This window comes from Ranitomeya variabilis, chromosome 4, assembly GCF_051348905.1.
Source record: "Ranitomeya variabilis isolate aRanVar5 chromosome 4, aRanVar5.hap1, whole genome shotgun sequence".
In the NCBI taxonomy this organism is placed as follows: Eukaryota; Metazoa; Chordata; class Amphibia; order Anura; family Dendrobatidae; genus Ranitomeya; species Ranitomeya variabilis.
In genome coordinates, this window is record NC_135235.1 from 299638272 (window position 1) to 299658710 (window position 20439).

The following is a 20439-nucleotide window of genomic DNA, read 5'->3' on the forward strand; positions in this document are numbered from 1 at the left end:
AAAAAAAGGAGAAGAGAAAAGCCGTTTTCATTTTTAATTTTTTTTACTCTCTTAACCCCTTCACCCCCAAGGGTGGTTTGCACGTTAATGACCAGGCCAATTTTTACAATTCTGACCAATGTCCCTTTATGAGGTTATAACTCTGGAACGCTTCAACGGATCTTGGCGATTCTGACACTGTTTTCTCGTGACATATTGTACTTTATGATAGTGATAAAATTTATTCGATATAATTTGCGTTTATTTCTGAAAAAAACGAATATTTGGCAAAAATTTTGAAAATTTCGCAATTTTCCAACTTTGAATTTTTATGCCCTTAAATCACAGACATATGTCATGCAAAATACTTAATAAGTAACATTTCCCACATGTCTACTTTACATCAGCACAATTTTGGAACCAAAATTTTTTTTGTGACGGAGTTATAAGGGTTAAAAGTTGACCAGCAATTTCTCATTTTTACAACACCATTTTTTTTTAGGGACCACATCTCATTTGAAGTCATTTTGAGGGGTCTATATGATAGAAAATACCCAAGTGTGACACCATTCTAAAAACTGCACCCCTCAAGGTACTCAAAACCACTTTCAAGAAGTTTATTAACCCTTCAGGTGTTTCACAGAAATTTTTGGAATGTTTAAATAAAAATGAACATTTAACTTTTTTTCACAAAAAAATTATTTCAGCTCCAATTTGTTTTATTTTACCAAGGGTAACAGGAGAAAATAGACCCCAAAATTTGTTGTACAATTTGTCCTGAGTACGCTGATACCCCATATGTGGGGGTAAACCACTGTTTGGGCGCATGGCAGAGCTCGGAAGGAAAGGAGCGCCATTTGACTTTTCAATGCAAAATTGACCGGAATTGAGATGGGACGCCATGTTGCATTTGGAGAGCCCCTGATGTGCCTAAACATTGAAACCCCCCACAAGTGACACCATTTTGGAAAGTAGACCCCCTAAGGATCTTATCTAGATGTGTGGTGAGCACTTTGACCTAACAAGTGCTTCACAGAAGTTTATAATGCAGAGCCGTAAAAATAAAAAATCATATTTTTTCACAAAAATGATCTTTTCGCCCCCAATTTTTTATTTTCCCAAGGGTAAGAGAAGAAATTGGACCCCAAAAATTGTTGTGCAATTTGTCCTGAGTATGCTGATACCCCATATGTGGGTGTAAACCATTGTTTGGGCGCAGGGCATAGCTCGGAAGGGAAGGAGCGCCATTTGACTTTTCAATGCAAAATTGACTGGAATTGAGATGGGACGCCATGTTGCATTTGGAGAGCCCCTGATGTGCCTAAACATTGAAACCCCCCACAAGTGACACCATTTTGGAAAGTAGACCCCTTAAGGAACTTATCTAGATGTGTGTTGAGCACTTTGACCCAACAAGTGCTTCACAGAAGTTTATAATGCAGAGCCGTAAAAATAAAAAATCATATTTTTTCACAAAAATGATCTTTTCGCCCCCAATTTTTTATTTTCCCAAGGGTAAGAGAAGAAATTGGACACCAAAAATTGTTGTGCAATTTGTCCTGAGTACGCTGATACCCCATATGTGGGTGTAAACCATTGTTTGGGCGCAGGGCAGAGCTCAGAAGGGAAGGAGCGCCATTTGACTTTTCAATGCAAAATTGACTGGAATTGAGATGGGACGCCATGTTGCGTTTGGAGAGCCCCTGATGTGCCTAAACATTGAAACCCCCCACAAGTGACACCATTTTGGAAAGTAGACCCCTTAAAGAACTTATCTAGATGTGTGGTGAGCACTTTGACCCAACAAGTGCTTCACAGAAGTTTATAATGCAGAGCCGTAAAAATAAAAAATCATATTTTTTCACAAAAATGATCTTTTCGCCCCCATTTTTTTATTTCCCCAAGGGTAATAGAAGAAATTAGACCACAAAAGTTGTTGTGCAATTTGTCCTGAGTACGATGATACCCCATATGTGGGGGTAAACCACTGTTTGGGCGCATAGCAGAGCTCGGAAGGGAAGGAGCGCTATTTTACTTTTCAATGCAAAATTGACTGGAATTAAGATGGGATGCCATGTTGCGTTTGGAGAGCCCCTGATGTGCCTAAACATTAAAAACCCCCACAAGTGACACCATTTTGGAAAGTAGACCCCCTAAGGAACTTATCTAGATGTGTTTTGAGAGCTTTGAACCCCCAAGTGTTTCACTACAGTTTATAACGCAGAGCCGTGAAAATAAAAATTCTTTTTTTTTTTCACAAAAATGATTTTTTAGCCCCCAGTTTTGTATTTTCACAAGGGTATCAGGATAAATTGGACCCCAAAAGTTGTTGTCCAATTTGTCCTGAGTATGCTGATACCCCATATGTGGGGGGAACCACTGTTTGGGCGCATGACAGAGCTCGGAAGGGAAGGAGCGCCATTTGGAATGCAGACTTAAATGGATTGGTCTGCAGGCGTCACGTTGCATTTGCAGAGCCCCTGATGTACCCAAACAGTACAAACCCCCCACAAGTGACCCCATATTGGAAACTATACCCCCAAGGAGCTTATCTAGATGTGTTGTGAGAACTTTGAACCCCCAAGTGTTTCACTACAGTTTATAACGCAGAGCCGTGAAAATAAAAATTCTTTTTTTTTTCACAAAAATGATTTTTTATCCCCCAGTTTTGTATTTTCACAAGGGTATCAGGATAAATTGGACCCCAAAAATTGTTGTCCAATTTGTCCTGAGTACGCTGATACCCCATATGTGGGGGGGAACCACTGTTTGGGCGCATGACAGAGCTCGGAAGGGAAGGAGCGCCATTTGGAATGCAGACTTAAATGGATTGGTCTGCAGGCGTCACGTTGCATTTGCAGAGCCCCTGATGTACCCAAACAGTACAAACCCCCCACAAGTGACCCCATATTGGAAACTAGACCCCCCCAAGGAACTTATCTAGATGTGTTGTGAGAACTTTGAACCCCCAAGTGTTTCACTACAGTTTACAACGCAGAGCCGTGAAAATAAAAAATCTTTTTTTTTCCCACAAAACTTATTTTTTGGCCCCCAGTTTTGTATTTTCCCAAGGGTAGCAGGAGAAATTGGACCCCAAAAGATGATGTCCAATTTGTCCTGAGTACGCTGATACCCCATATGTTGGGGTAAACCCCTGTTTGGGCACACGGGAGAGCTCTGAAGGGAAGGAGTACTGTTTTCCTTTTTCAACGCAGAATTGGCTGGAATTCAGATCGGATGCCATGTCCCGTTTGGAGAGCCCCTGATGTGCCTAAACAGTGGAAACCCCCCAATTATAACTGAAACCCTAATCCAAACACACCCCTTACCCTAATCCCAACAGTAACCCTAACCACTCCTCTAACCCAGACACACCAACCCTATTCCCAACCATAAATGTAATCCAAACCCTAACCCTATCTTTAGCCCCAACCCTAACTGTAGCCCCAACCCTAGCCCCAACCCTAGCCCTAACCCTAGCAATAACCCTAGCCCTATCACTAGCCCTAACACTAGCCGTAACACTAGCCCTAACCCTAGCCCTAACCCTAACCCTAGCCCTAACCCTAGCCCCAACCCTAGCCCTAACCCTAGCCCTAACCCTAGCCCCAACCCTAGCCCTAACCCTAGCCCCAACCCTAGCCCTAACCCTAGCCCTAACCCTAGCCCTAACCCTAACCCTAGCCCTAACCCTTGCCCTAACCCTAACCCTAACCCTAGCCCTAACTCTAGTCCTAACTCTAGCCCTAACCCTAACCCTAACCCTAATGGGAAAATGGAAATAAATACATTTTTTAATTTTTTTATTTTTCCCTAACTAAGGGGGTGATGAAGGGGGGTTTGATTTACTTTTATAGCGGGTTTTTTAGCGGATTTTTATGATTGGCAGCCGTCACACACTGAAAGACGCTTTTCATTGCAAAAAATATTTTTTGCGTTACCACATTTTGAGAGCTGTAATTTTTCCATATTTGAGTCCACAGAGTCATGTGAGATCTTGTTTTTAGCGGGACGAGTTGACGTTTTTATTGGTTACATTTTCGGACACATGACATTTTTTGATCGCTTTTTATTCCGATTTTTGTGAGGTAGAGTGATCAAAAACCAGCTATTCATGAATTTCTTTTGGGGGAGGCGTTTATACCATTTCGCGTTTGGTAAAATTGATAAAGCAGTTTTGTTCGTCGGGTCAGTACGATTACAACGATATCTCATTTATATCATTTTTTTTATGTTTTGGCGCTTTTATACGATAAAAACTATTTTATAGAAAAAATAATTATTTTTGCATCGCTTTATTCTCAGGACTATAACTTTTTTATTTTTTGGCTGATGATGCTGTATGGCGGCTCGTTTTTTGCGGGACAAGATGATGTTTTCAGCGTTACCATGGTTATTTATATCAGTCTTTTTGATCGCGTGTTATTCCACTTTTTGTTCGGCGGTATGATAATAAAGCGTTGTTTTTTGCCTCGTTTTTTTTTTTTTTCTTACAGTGTTTACTGAAGGGGTTAACTAGTGGGGCAGTTTTATAGGTTGGGTCGTTACGGACGCGGCGATACTAAATATGTGTACTTTTATTGTTTTTTTATTTTATTTAGCTAAAGAAATGTATTTATGGGAATAATATATATATATTTTTTTCTTTATTTAGGATATTTTTTTATTTTTTTTTTGCACACGTGGGGAATTTTTTTTTTACTTTTTTACTTTGTCCCAGGGGGGGACATCACAGATCATTGATCTGACAGAGTGCACAGCACTCTGTCAGATCGACGATCTGCTGTGCAGGGCTGCAGGCTTACCAAGTGTCTGCTCTGAGCAGACACTCGGTAAGCCACCTCCCTCCCTGCAGGACCCGGATGCCGCAGCCATCTTGGATCCTGGACCTGCGGCGAGGAGGGAGGTAGGAGACCCTCGGAGCAACGCGATCACATCGCGTTGCTCCGGGGTCTCAGGGAAGCCCGCAGGGAGCCCCCTCCCTGCGCGATGCTTCCCTATACCACCGGTACACCGCGATCATGTTTGATCGCGGTGTGCCGGGGGTTAATGTGCCGGGGGCGGTCCGTGACCGCTCCTGGCACATAGTGCCGGATGTCAGCTGCGATAGTCAGCTGACACCCGGCCGCGATCGGCCGCGCTCCCCCCGTGAGCGCGGCCGATCGGCTATGACGTACTATCCCGTCGATGGTCAGATAGGCCCAGGTCACCTCGACGGGATAGTACGTCTAAGGTCACAGAGGGGTTAAAGGGTCTTTTTCTTTTTGCGGCATTTTAAAATTTTTAATTAAGTTTTCCTCAATCTTCAATCTCTTTACCTTTTTATTTTTTATTTATTTATTTATTTTTGAAAAAAGTTTTTTTTTTCCTTTACTCTTGTATCAAAGTTTTGAGTTTTTGGTTGTGAACTAAGTTTTTGACGGTTTTTCTTATCGTTTTGGGTTTTTCTTAGAGTTTTATATACTCATTTTTAGAAGTTTTTTTTTTAGTACTGTTTTCTTTTTTTCATTTTTGTGTGTTTTTCATTTTTTTTGCTTTTGCCATTGGGAATAAAGTGGCCGAGCAACAGGAAAGTCTTTTTACTTCCTGATGAGAAAACAGCCCCTAGATAGTGGCAGAACACGAAGGTGTGAGTATGTGAAGATTTTGGAAGGTATAAAGTACGTGAAATTCATTAGAATGGCAGATTTCAAGCTGCGGAGTGGCATGACGTAGAAAGGAAAATAAGGGAAGTTAGCTGGTGTTAGATTGCTGAATGCCAATACATGGTATGAAGTGGCAGCAGAGCTTACATCGTTTAGGTGGTACAGAAAGTTATGTGAGCAAACCAGGAAGTGATTTTTGTCGGTATGAGACGGGAGAATCTGCGCAGTCTGCTTTTAGCAGAATCCATGGTATAGGTAGTTATTTTTGCACAGTATGTGGCGCGCCCCGTCTCTCCCTACAGGGAGAAGGCATAATTGCTCCTCTCTATTATTCTTGTTGTTCTCATCTATCCTCTTTTTTTTTCTCTGTCAGTCTTTTCTCTCCGCATTCTCTCTCTCCTTTCCTCTCCTCTTCCTCCACATTTTTTTCTCTTCTCTCTCTTCCCCTCTCTATCTCTCTCCTCCATACCCTCCATCTTCTCCTCCCTCCTTCTCCACTCCCCCACCACACCTTTCTCCTCCTTCTTTTCTTTCTCCACACCCATCTCTCCTCCCTCTTTCTCTGTTGTGAAATTGGATTTTGGGCTCCCCCGGTGGCCACTGGTGGAATTGAACTGGTGTGCATCATCCCCTCTGTTCACCTGTTTCCATCAGGATGTGGGAGTCGCTATTTAACCTTGCTCCTCTGTCACTTCCATGCCGGTCAACATTGTAATCAGAAGCCTTTCTGTGCATGTTCCTGCTGCTAGACAACTCCCAGCTAAGTTGGACTTTAGTCCTCGTTTGTTTTTGCATTTTGTTCCAGTTCACAGCTGTAGTTTCGTTTCTGTGTCTGGAAAGCTCTTGTGATCTGAAATTGCCACTCTGATGTTATGAGTTAATACTAGAGTCTTAAAGTAATTTCAGGATGGTATTTTGATAGGGTTTTCAGCTGACCATGAAAGTGCCCTTTCTGTCTTCCTGCTATCTAGTAAGCGGACCTCAATTTTGCTAAACCTATTTTCATACTACGTTTGTCATTTCATCTAAAATCACCGCCAATATATGTGGGGGCCTCTGTCTGCCTATCGGGGAAATTTCTCTAGAGGTGAGCCAGGACTATATTTTCCTCTGCCAGGATTAGTTAGTCCTCCGGCCGGCGCTGGGCGTCTAGGGATAAAAACGTAGGCAACGCTACCCGGCTACTGTTAGTTGTGCGGCAGGTTTAGTTCATGGTCAGTTTAGTTTCCATCCTTCCAAGAGCTAGTACTTATGTTTGCTGGGCTATGTTCTCTTGCCATTGAGAACCATAACAGTTTGACCGGCCCAAAAAGGGTTAAATTAATTGACAGAGAAAGGAGAGAAAAGAGAAGTCTGCTGAAGATTTTAGATGAAATGACAAACGTAGTATGAAAATAGGTTTAGCAAAATTGAGGTCCGCTTACTAGATAGCAGGAAGACAGAAAGGGCACTTTCATGGTCAGCTGAAAACCCTATCAAAATACCATCCTGAAATTACTTTAAGACTCTAGTATTAACTCATAACATCAGAGTGGCAATTTCAGATCACAAGAGCTTTCCAGACACAGAAACGAAACTACAGCTGTGAACTGGAACAAAATGCAAAAACAAACGAGGACTAAAGTCCAACTTAGCTGGGAGTTGTCTAGCAGCAGGAACATGCACAGAAAGGCTTCTGATTACAATGTTGACCGGCATGGAAGTGACAGAGGAGCAAGGTTAAATAGCGACTCCCACATCCTGATGGAAACAGGTGAACAGAGGGGATGATGCACACCAGTTCAATTCCACCAGTGGCCACCGGGGGAGCCCAAAATCCAATTTCACAACATTTCTCCACACCCCTCTCTCTCTCTCTCCTCTTTCTCCACTCCCCCACCACACCTTTCTCCTCCTTCTTTTCCTTCTCCACACCCATCTCTCCTCCCTCTTCTCCTCACCCTCTTTCTCCCCTCCTTCTCTCTCCTCTCTTCTCCTCCCTCTCTCTCCACATTCTCTCTCCCCTCTTACTATTCCTTTGTCTCACTCCTCAACCCCTCCCTCTTCTTCTTCCTCTTTTTTCCTCCTTGTTGCCGGCTGGGCCAACGCCCAATTCAAACAATATGGTGCTTTCAGCACAAGGTTTCCCTCTATGCCCCAGGCACAGTCCAGCCATTGCCAGTTGTGATATCGGGGAAAGAAAGTGAAAATCCCCCTACACACAATGCAGTGGGCAGCCCCCAGACACATCAGGTAGCAGACAGCTCAGCCCTGGGTGCAGAGGGGGGAGGAATGATATCAGAACGAGCTCACTGACAGATCCTCCGTTACCTCATTTCACAGTCAACAATATTGTAACCCTTAAGGTTTTACATGAACTTTGATATCACCATGTATTGATAATGTACAACTTCAGCACCAGTCAGAGCTGCCTACATTCACACCAACATAGAACTATAAGCCTAATCCATCATAGCTTCAGCAAGGGGGGAGACATCCTCACATAAAAAGCAACTTCTGAGTCCAATATCAGCCAGTGTATGACCCCAGTACAAGCTATCACAACTATTCCTCTGATGAAGATGAAGAGGGAACATCATATATGCTGTCCAGTACTAGAAAAGAAAACCACAGGCACCAAGAATACAGGGGCAGATAGAGGCACCACCATTACACTATGTGCACTGCACTTCAAGTCAGGTGACAATCTTCCAGACCCAGGGATGCATCCCATGCCATTTTACCGAAGAAAGTAGCAGAAGCAGTAAACATATGCAGCCACCTGGAATGATCTCTGGGCCATGAATGAAAAGAGAAGCAGGTGATGCACTCTGGCCAATCATGAAGGAACAATTCAAACTTCCAGCAGAATTAGATGTACATGCTTGGGAGTCAGGGCCACAGCTAATATAACAGCTCAGAGAGTGGGCCAAAGGCAGATTGGCAGGACAAGCCAAAACCAAGAGCCAAGATAAGACAGAGACTGTAAAGAAGTTTCATGGCAGAGTAATGCAAGTATTCCAAGACTTGGGCTTCACCATTCATGAGTCATGACCAGATACACAGGCCTTTGTGCATGGACTGAGACAGCCAATTAGGAAACCACTGATAGTGGCTAGGCCTGAGAACAGGTCAATAGCAATGGACTGACCCAGCAAAAATGTTTTATGTGCGCCTAGGAGACTGTTTATTGCCGATTGTCACCAAAATTGCCACCATTATAGCACCACAAAAGAGCGCAAAGAAGGAAAAGGGTGCCGTGCTGCTGAGATCGCCAGAAGGGAGGCCAGAGGTGAAAATGCTGCAAAGTGCCGATCAACACACCAGAAGAACCGCTGCAGACTCCAGAGAGGAGACACCGACCTCAATAAGGTTAGCAAAGGGGAGAAGCTATGTTGGAGCAGGGGGAAGAAGTGATGGCAGATGCAGCCGCAGCCCCTGTAATGCCCCAAGACCTTGGGTTGGATGCAGCCGCCGGTCTCATTGCACCTCTGGGCCTCGCCATGAATGCACCTGCAGGCCCCGTCTTACCACCGCAGCTTCAATCAGCGGGCCGGACCCCGCTGCCGCTGCAGTACCCATCATGCCGTTGTCCACAGTAGCCAAAGGGACTGAGTCCCAACCAGGGGTGCAGAAGACAGCCCCTCTCATGGTGACCACTGACCTGGAAGCGCAACCACCCTACAAAGACAGAAGTGTCAAGGGTTACATCTGTGGCAAGTTTGGCCATTTCCAGAACCAGTGCAGGGCACCCACGCCCCCGAAGAGACTGGACCCATGCAACCCAAGAGTTGGTCCAGAGAAAGAGGTCAAGGAGGAAGTGCAGAAAGCAGTGAAGTACCCCGTCCATAGGACAGAGGCAAGCAAGCCAGGCCCGCAAGACACTATGCTCCTGACATGTAAAACTTCATCTGCAAGACCACTACCTCAAATTACCCTTAAAATGGATGGCGTTGTCAGATCCAACGCGTTGCAGCCAGAAGTGTGATGACACCTGTGGAACTCGCTGATCCCACCTGCCTATCAGAATCCTCTGTGTCTTGCATGGGCATTGATGGTCAAGTCAGACATTCTCAGCTTACAAAGCCACTGAGCATGTACACTCAGCCAGGACACTCTATCCTGTCCCAGTTTGTGGTGTAAAGGACCTGCCACTCAACTTGCTGGGAGCAAACGTACTGCAGAAGCTGAAGGCAACCACAGAGTTCCACGAAGATGGGGCAGTGACACTTTCTTCATCCCTGACCCAAGAAGAGTCATGCTGGCGGCCCTACAAGAACATTAAGCAACCGATGAGGCCTACTCAAGGAGGTACTGGACATAGTACCAGAAAGTCTATGGTCTAAGGGACCCCAGCACGTGAGAAAACCTCAAGTTGCCCCAGTACAGGTGTCACTCAAGCCATGTACCCCGTACCCTCGTAAGGCCCAGGCCAGGCCTAGAGTCAAGCTGCCTCTGACCAACTGAAGGTCTACCTGGAAATAGGAATCATTGTTCCTCGCACATCGCCTTTCAATACCCCGCTTTTCCCCGTCAAGAAAAAGACTGTAAAAGGAGAGCCAGCCAAGTTCAGAATGGTACATGACCTGAGAGCTGTGAATGACGCCACGGTGTTAGAAACTGCAATTATGCCGAATCCGCACAATCTGCTCTCAAATGTGCCTGCCACAGCAAAAGTGTTCACAGTGACCGACCTGGCTAATGTTTTCTCCAGTGTTCCCCTTCATCTGGAAGACCAGTTCCTGTTTGCCTTAATGCACCAGGGGGGACACCACACATGGACAGTGATGCCACAGTGGGCCCAGAACAGCCCTTCACAGTTCACCAAAGCAATGTCCACAGTTCTCACCAACTGAGTCACAGAACAAGCAGAAGTAACCCTGCTACAGTACATGGACAATCTACTCCTTTGTGCAATTGACTTTGACACGTGTAAAGCCCATTCCTTGTATCTCCTACTCTACCTGGCGGAGCAGCACTGCAGGATCTCAAAGAACAAAGTCCAGTGGTGTCTGAAGCAAGTTACGTTCCAGAGACACTGTATTGCTCACCAGGCGAAACACCTGACAGATGACCGGAAGACCACAGTGGAGAAGATGGTCCCTCCGAGAACTCCAAAGGTGCTACAGGCCTTCCTTGGTCTAGTTTCGTATTGCAGAGCCTGGATCCCTGATGCTTCCGTCCTAATGCAGCCTCTGTGTGAATACATCAGCGTGACCCCGTTCCTCCAGACAGATGTGGCCTTCAGTTCGTTCAAGAAGTTAAAAGGCTCTGTAGTCTCAGCGCCAGCACTAGGCCTATCTGACTACAAGAAGCCATTCTGTCTCTACTTGATGAGAAGAGAAGGCCTTGCTACTGGAGTCCTGACACAGCTTCAGGGGGGAAAGCAGAGACTTTCGGACTACTTTTCAGCTTGCCTGGATCCAGTTGCAAGGGAAGCCTCTTCCTCCCGCATGAGAGCAGCAGTTGCAGCACACGCCCTCCTGGACAGGACTACTGACATCAGTGGAAAAAAAAAACCATTGGAAATCCTGGCTCTGCATGACATCTCAGCAATCCTCAACCAAACCCAGCTAAAACATCTCTCCACCGCCAGGCATCTTCGCCTCCAGTGCTCTCTACTCCTGCCCAACAATGTCACCATCTCCAGATGCACAGTCCTCAACCCGTCCACTCTACTCCCACTCCCAAGGGGGGATACAGATATGGACCCTCAGATAAAAAGTCTGCATGGGATCTGAATTTGTTCCGGACGGATGACCATGATTGCTTCAGCATCATGCCACAGGAAACGGCAGGACTACCCAAGGTGGCAGAAGAGCCACTGACCAACCCAGAGTTGATCCTCTATGTGGATGGCTCCAGATTCGCAGATGATGAAGGAAGATGTGCAGTGACCAGCAATCAAGAGATCCTGTGGTCCAGAAGTCTGCCGCCCAGTCTGTCAGCCCAGGAAGCAGAACTGATAGCGCTGATGAAGGCCTACCAGATGTATACTCCTCTATAATCATATATACTCTTATACTCACAGCTAATATATACATTATAATAAATGGTTTAAAATGGTTGACACGAACTAATATAACCCAGACAGATCATATGGGGTTTTCCATCCCTAAAAGCGGAATAGTGTCAGATGTTTGATGACTGCTGATCAAATGTCTCCACTTTGTCCTAGATTCAGAACTCAAGTTTAGTTGCTTAATCCGCTGTCATATGAGCATTAATCACAATATTCCATATATGTTTAGATAACCAATGACAGAAGAGCTAGACAATATGGTAATTAACTAACCACCCCTGACAACCCCTAACCACTCCTTTCTATGTGAAAATATAAAACTATGTATGTACAATAAAGTACCAGTATTGATGGAATGTTGTTCTGTCACAGTTGTGTACAGTCCATTCTTGATGAGCGCTCAAAATACTCAGTCTAATTGGGAGCGGCCGCAGCACACACAGAGGGATAAATTTATCCAACCCTAATATTTCCACAACACACCTTTTTTACAACAGAGTATTTTTGACCTCACTGTGCTCTTTTGTGTCTTCAAGTATTCTGGTGGTGTGAACAGGTTCCTACAGACTTGTTCAATGTGCAAGTGGCCCATGTGTTTCTTGTTCTATAATTGTTCTCTTGTTTCTACAAGACTGGGGAGTCCACCACTCCTCTGTGGGTCATTTGCATTTAACTGCTCCATCCTGCATGTCCACATGGATAGTCCTTCTCTGAACCCTGCTTATACAGGTATTATACAGATGATCAGGTTTTAAATACATCAGATAGGGATTCTATACATTACTTAGGACTGCTCTATAAGGGTATACCTTGACGATTTGGTGGAGCAGCTTAGTATACATTTTTTTGCAAAAAACCGTATCAACTAAATACCCTTTTTTCTTTACATCTTTTGACTAGCACTTGCTGATTACTGTGATTTTTTTTTACAACAGAGTATTTTTGACCTCACTGTGCTCTTTTGTGTCTTTTGTAAAGCACTAGCAGCACTTCTCTCAGTTGGACTGGAGAAGATGATGGAATTCACCAGTGTGTCTTGGTACTCCCGCATTTTACGCTCCCGGTTCAACGGTGTGATGAGGCTTTGTACGTTGTCCCGGTAGCGAGGATCGAGGAGGGTGAACACCCAATAATCAGACATGTTGAGAATGTGGGCGATGCGGCGGTCGTTTCTCAGGCACTGCAACATGTAATCAACCATGTGCTGCAGACTTCCAACTGGCCAAGAAACGCTGTCCCCTGCTTGAGGGCGTGATCTCTGCCCGCTCGTCATCACCCCACCCTCGCTGTACACACTGACTACTGGACAATTGTGTAACTCCCTCCTCTGGACCGATGTCTTCCTCCTCCATTGACTCCTCCTCATCCTCCTCACAAAGTGTCCCCTGCCTACGCGTTTGTGAGGAACCACGTGGCGCTGACTGTCCAGAAGATGATGGAAATGGTGAATCCTCATCCTCCACCTCTTCCACAACATCATCCCTTAGCGCTTGCAGTGATTTTTCAAGCAGGCAGATAAGGGGGACAGTCATGCTGACTAGTGCATCATCTGCACTCGCCATCCGCGTGGAATAATCGAAGGGACGCAAAACCTGGCAGACGTCCTTCATAGTGGCCCACTCTGTGGTTGTGAAGTCTGAACGGCGCGGAGTGCGACTTCTTTGCGCCTGATGCAGCTGGTACTCCATTACTGCTTGCTGCTGCTCACACAACCGCTCCAACATATGTAACATGGAATTCCACCTGGTAGGTAGGTCACATATGATGCGATGTTCCGGAAGGCGGAATCGGCACTGCAGAGCCGCAATGCGCGATTTTGCCGTGCTGGAACGCCGCAAGTGAGCACACTCTAGGCGGACCTTGTGCAGCAGTGCATCAAGATCCGGATAGTCCCTCAAAAAACTCTGCACGACCAAGTTGAGCACATGTGCCAGACATGGGATGTGAGTGAGGTTGCCGAGGCCCAGAGCTGCCACCAGATTTTGGCCATTATCACACACTACCATGCCTGGCTGGAGATTCGCTGCCACATGCCACACATCGCTCTCCTGCTTGATGGCATTCCAGAGCTCCTGCGCTGTGTGGCTTCGATTCCCCAAAGAAATTAATTTCAAGACGGCCTGTTGACGTTTGGCCACGGCTGTGCTCATGTCAGTCGTAACAGGTAAACGTTCACGGGTCCATGTGGAGGTGGACTGTGACGGCTCCTGCAGCGATGATTCTGAGGAACTTGTGTAAGAGGAGGAGTCAATGCATACAGACTGGATTCCTGCAATCCTTGGAGTGGGCAGGACACGTCCTGCGCCACTCGCACGATCTGTACCCGGCTCAACAACATTAACCCAATGGGCAGTGAGGGAAAGGTATCGCCCCTGTCCATGGTGACTGGTCCACGCATCGGTGGTGAGGTGGACCTTGCTACTGACGGCGTTCAGTAGCGCGTGTTTTATGTGTCCCTCCACATGCTTGTGCAGGGCAGGGACGGCTTGCCTGCTGAAATAAAACCGGCTGGGCACATTGTACTGTGGGACTGCCAATGACATCAAGTCACAGAAGCTGTCAGTCTCCACCAGCCTGAATGAAAGCATTTCCAGTGACAGAAGTTTGGCAATGCCTGCAGTCAGAGCCTGTACTCGTGGGTGGTTTGACGAGAAAGGCCGCCTTTTCTCCCATGCCTGTACTACCGATGGCTGTAGACTGGGCTGGGAGTGTGAGGATGACTGGGAACGTGGTGCTGCGGGTGGAATTACAGTGGGTCTCTGGACAACAGTGCCAGAGGTTCTTCCATGGCGATCCTGGGAGGAAGCCGAACCAGCTGTGTGTGAGCTGGAGGAAGAGGTAACACGAGCTGAAGAGGTGGTAGCTGCTGTTGGTTGGCCTAGGTCTTCAGTGTGTTTTTGTAACTCCGCCGCATGCCTGGTCTGCACATGTTTCCACATGTTGGAGGTATTGAGGTTGCTGACATTTTTCCCTCTTTTGATTTCATGATGACACACCTTGCATTTGACATAGCAAATGTCATCTGCAACTGTGTCAAAAAAGGACCAGGCACTGCAAGTCTTGGGAGTGCCCTTTTTGGCTTTTGGAAGAGACATGCTCCTAACGGGTGCCAAAGTGGAGGCTACAGGATCCGCAGTCTTCCCCCTCCCTCTCCCTCTTTGGCCCGTTCGGGGAATCTCTTCCTCAGAGCTGCTCCCACCACCTTCCTGTCCCTCACGCCACGATGGGTTAAGGACCTCATCATCTACACTACCCTCTGCCACCAACTGCTCCTCCTGGGTAGTCTCAGCAGCACAGCACGCACCAGAAAGTGGCACCTGAGTGTCATCAGCGGATGCGTTCTGCGGTGTGGTGACCGAAGGCACTGGCCCACCCGCCTCTTCAGACTCAGAGAGAAAAAGCTGCTGGGCATCACTGCACACTGCCTCTTCTTCCATTTCTCCAATGCTGCTTGGCTGGCCCCCTGTTTCCAAGCCAAGAGATTCAGAGAACAGAAGTAGAGACGGCTCCTGTCCTGGGCTCTCTGTCTGGCCAAATTTTGTGCTAAAAATCTCATGTGTTTTTTCATAAATTTCCCAAGCCATTATGCTGTTCACATTTCATGTATTGCACATTTCCTTGCTTTAGCACAATAAACTTGAGTGCAGCCATTATCTATTTGCTATGTAAGACTTTTTGGTTATGCACCAGTTCAGACTAGATGGCTGTTCAGTCAGTTTTTCTATATTTACTATGTATTGCTTTTTCTGACTTGAACGCCCCGCCCTTCACCATGCTGTGATTTTAACTACATCCAAACACAGTTGGTTCTAACCTCCTCTATAAATACAGGCTTTACCATTTTATTAGCCATAGGTAAGTGTTCACACTAGGCAGACAGGTTAGTTACCCATTCGATCTGAGATTACCTTGACGTTTGGTGAATGGGCTCACAACATTTGGCCAAATTTTGTGCTAAAAATCTCTTGTGTTTTTTCATAAATTTCCCAAGCCATTATGCTGTTCACATTTCATGTATTGCACATTTCCTTGCTTTAGCACAATAAACTTGAGTGCAGCCATTATCTATTTGCTATGTAAGACTTTTTGGTTATGCACCAGTTCAGACTAGATGGCTGTTCAGTCAGTTTTTCTATATTTACTATGTATTGCTTTTTCTGACTTGAACGCCCCGCCCTTCACCATGCTGTGATTTTAACTACATCCAAACACAGTTGGTTCTAACCTCCTCTATAAATGCAGGCTTTACCATTTTATTAGCCATAGGTAAGTGTTCACACTAGGCAGACAGGTTAGTTACCCATTCGATCTGAGATTACCTTGACGTTTGGTGAATGGGCTCACAACATTTGGCCAAATTTTGTGCTAAAAATCTCATGTGTTTTTTCATAAATTTCCCAAGCCATTATGCTGTTCACATTTCATGTATTGCACATTTCCTTGCTTTAGCACAATAAACTTGAGTGCAGCCATTATCTATTTTCTATGTAAGACTTTTTGGTTATGCACCAGTTCAGACTAGATGGCTGTTCAGTCAGTTTTTCTATATTTACTATGTATTGCTTTTTCTGACTTGAACGCCCCGCCCTTCACCATGCTGTGATTTTAACTACATCCAAACACAGTTGGTTCTAACCTCCTCTATAAATACAGGCTTTACCATTTTATTAGCCATAGGTAAGTGTTCACACTAGGCAGACAGGTTAGTTACCCATTCGATCTGAGATTACCTTGACGTTTGGTGAATGGGCTCACAACATTTGGCCAAATTTTGTGCTAAAAATCTCTTGTGTTTTTTCATAAATTTCCCAAGCCATTATGCTGTTCACATTTCATGTATTGCACATTTCCTTGCTTTAGCACAATAAACTTGAGTGCAGCCATTATCTATTTGCTATGTAAGACTTTTTGGTTATGCACCAGTTCAGACTAGATGGCTGTTCAGTCAGTTTTTCTATATTTACTATGTATTGCTTTTTCTGACTTGAACGCCCCGCCCTTCACCATGCTGTGATTTTAACTACATCCAAACACAGTTGGTTCTAACCTCCTCTATAAATACAGGCTTTACCATTTTATTAGCCATAGGTAAGTGTTCACACTAGGCAGACAGGTTAGTTACCCATTCGATCTGAGATTACCTTGACGTTTGGTGAATGGGCTCACAACATTTGGCCAAATTTTGTGCTAAAAATCTCATGTGTTTTTTCATAAATTTCCCAAGCCATTATGCTGTTCACATTTCATGTATTGCACATTTCCTTGCTTTAGCACAATAAACTTGAGTGCAGCCATTATCTATTTGCTATGTAAGACTTTTTGGTTATGCACCAGTTCAGACTAGACGGCTGTTCAGTCAGTTTTTCTATATTTACTATGTATTGCTTTTTCTGACTTGAACGCCCCGCCCTTCACCATGCTGTGATTTTAACTACATCCAAACACAGTTGGTTCTAACCTCCTCTATAAATACAGGCTTTACCATTTTATTAGCCATAGGTAAGTGTTCACACTAGGCAGACAGGTTAGTTACCCATTCGATCTGAGATTACCTTGACATTTGGTGAATGGGCTCACAACATTTGGCCAAATTTTGTGCTAAAAATCTCATGTGTTTTTTCATAAATTTCCCAAGCCATTATGCTGTTCACATTTCATGTATTGCACATTTCCTTGCTTTAGCACAATAAACTTGAGTGTAGCCATTATCTATTTGCTATGTAAGACTTTTTGGTTATGCACCAGTTCAGACTAGATGGCTGTTCAGTCAGTTTTTCTATATTTACTATGTATTGCTTTTTCTGACTTGAACGCCCCGCCCTTCACCATGCTGTGATTTTAACTACATCCAAACACAGTTGGTTCTAACCTCCTCTATAAATACAGGCTTTACCATTTTATTAGCCATAGGTAAGTGTTCACACTAGGCAGACAGGTTAGTTACCCATTCGATCTGAGATTACCTTGGCGTTTGGTGAATGGGCTCACAACATTTGGCCAAATTTTGTGCTAAAAATCTCATGTGTTTTTTCATAAATTTCCCAAGCCATTATGCTGTTCACATTTCATGTATTGCACATTTCCTTGCTTTAGCACAATAAACTTGAGTGCAGCCATTATCTATTTGCTATGCCTGGGCAATTTGGCAGGTGGTGAAGAGACAGATGGCTGCTCTCCAGTGCTCTGTGTCTGAGAGGATGTGGCACTAATTGAAGTCGATGTGTTAGCTGCCATCCATCCGACAACGGCTTCAATTTGGTCTTCACGCAGCAGCGGTGTACGGCGCTCTCCGACAAAGCTGCGCATGAAGGACTGTTCCCTGCTGAAACTGGGTGATGATGAGTCACCGGTGCCCGCAGCAGGCACAGAATCCCCACATCCTCTCCCTGCTCCGCGCCCACGCCCACGTGCCTTACTCCCTGCCTTCTTCATCTTGGTTGACTGATAAAGATAAGCAGAAAAGTACTAACGGCTTAGTGTGCTTATTGCTGAACAACTCCTCCTAACAGGTATAAGAAACACTAATTTTCTAAAGTGTGGACTAGATTTTAATATGAGCTAATGTGGCCTACACAACTGTAAAGTGGTGTGTTTGGTGAACTTTATTATTTATTTATTTTTTGGGGGCTGAATTGACAACAGAGCGAGCTGCACTCACACGGAGACCGTGCAGACAGCCGTAAACGGCGCTGCAAGGCCCCAAAAACCTCCTCTACATTATCCAATGTAGTGTTTTTCCACAATTTAGCTGGATACGGGTGGAAAGCCACTAATAGGAATTATTTGAAAAAATGTGCAGCGGGCTGCACTATTTGCAAAAAAGAACAATGGAATGGATAGAACTGTATGAGTCAGTGAACCACCCTGAGCTGGATACAACCGGCTGTGGCTGCACACAGACTACAGGACGAGCTGCACTCACACGGAGACCGTGCAGACAGCCGTAAACGGCGCTGCAAGGCCCCAAAAGCCTCCTCTACATTATCCTATGTAGTGTTTTTCCACGATTTAGCTGGATACGGGTGGAAAGCCACTAATAGGAATTATTTGAAAAAATGTGCAGCGGGCTGCACTATTTGCAAAAAAGAACAATGGAATGGATAGAACTGTATGAGTCAGTGAACCACCCTGAGCTGGATACAACCGGCTGTGGCTGCACACAGACTACAGGGCGAGCTGCACTCACACGGAGACCGTGCAGACAGCCGTAAACGGCGCTGCAAGGCCCCAAAAACCTCCTCTACGTTATCCTATGTAGTGTTATTCCACAATTTAGCTGGACACGGGTGGAAAGCCACAAATAGGAATTATTTGAAAAAATGTGCAGCAGCCTGCACTATTTGCAAAAAAGGACAATGGAATGGATAGAACTGTATGAGTCAGTGAACCACCCTGAGCTGGATACAACCGGCTGTGGCTGCACACAGACTACAGGGCGAGCTGCACTCACACGGAGACCGTGCAGACAGCCGTAAATGGTGCTGCAAGGCCCCAAAAACCTCCTCTACGTTATCCTATGTAGTGTTTTTCCACAATTTAGCTGGATATGGGTGGAAAGCCACTAATAGGAATTATTTGAAAAAATGTGCAGCAGCCTGCACTATTTGCAAAAAAGGACAATGGAATGGATAGAACTGTATGAGTCAGTGAGCCACCCTGAGCTGGATACAACCGGCTATGGCTGCACACAGACTACAGAGTGGGCTGCACTCACACACACACACACACACACACACACACACACACACAGAGACCTTGCAGATCGCTGTGAAAACAGCGCTGCAAGGCAAAAGCAAGGTGAACACACAGCGGTTGCTAAATTAGCCTGGGAAAAGCACAAAGAAGCAAATCGCTATCTCAACTGGCCCTCAGTCAGAACACAGCGTCCTATGCCTAACTGAATTCACAGCAGATTGAGCCCAAAATGGCGCCAGCGACTTTTAAACTGCAGCATGACATCATTTCAGCAGCCAATCACAGCCTTGCCAGTAGTTTCATGCCCACCATGCTGAACAGGATGTGCCCACACTTGTAATCATTCCTCATTGGCTGAATTCGTGCTGTTTGAATTGAGAACTTCCGATTCCGGTATCCGATATGCGGCAAGTATCGGATCTCGGTATCGGAATTCCGATACCGCAAATATCGGCCGATACCCGATACTTGCGGTATCGGAATGCTCAACACTATCTCTGATTCAAAAGTTATTCTGATGACACCATGACAGATCACAAATCCCAATCTATTCCGACTTATGTTTCCATTGGGGGGGGTTCTTCTTTTTTTTATTGACTGCTAGAATAGTCCGGCACCTTACGCTATTCTTGATGGCAACAGTGTGACAAAGCCTTTTTTTAAGTTTTAAGAAGATAAATAATAAAACTAATACTAACACAAGGAATTAAAAACGACAAAACTAGGTCATATTGAGTCTAAATGTTAATAATGATAATAATAATTGCAATAATAAGAACAATATGGTATTAAGAGTCATTATTAAAATAAATAGAGCCACACAAAAAAGGAATTGAAATTTCAAAAGAATTAAAAAATAATGTACCAAAATGACAGCCATTTTTACCAGCAAAGGACACAGAAACTAACTCACTAACCGGATGTAGCAGCCCCCCCTTGGTAAAGTCAGAGGCAACACAGGTGCAACATACTAAGGAAACAGCCAATCACAACAAGCTACCAATTAATGGAGGGGTGATGGCCTAGTACTGGAACAGCACACAGATACGGCTTGTATAGGGCGCTGGTCACACAAATGTGTGCAATTCCAATACCATTTAATCACATCCTCCATAAATT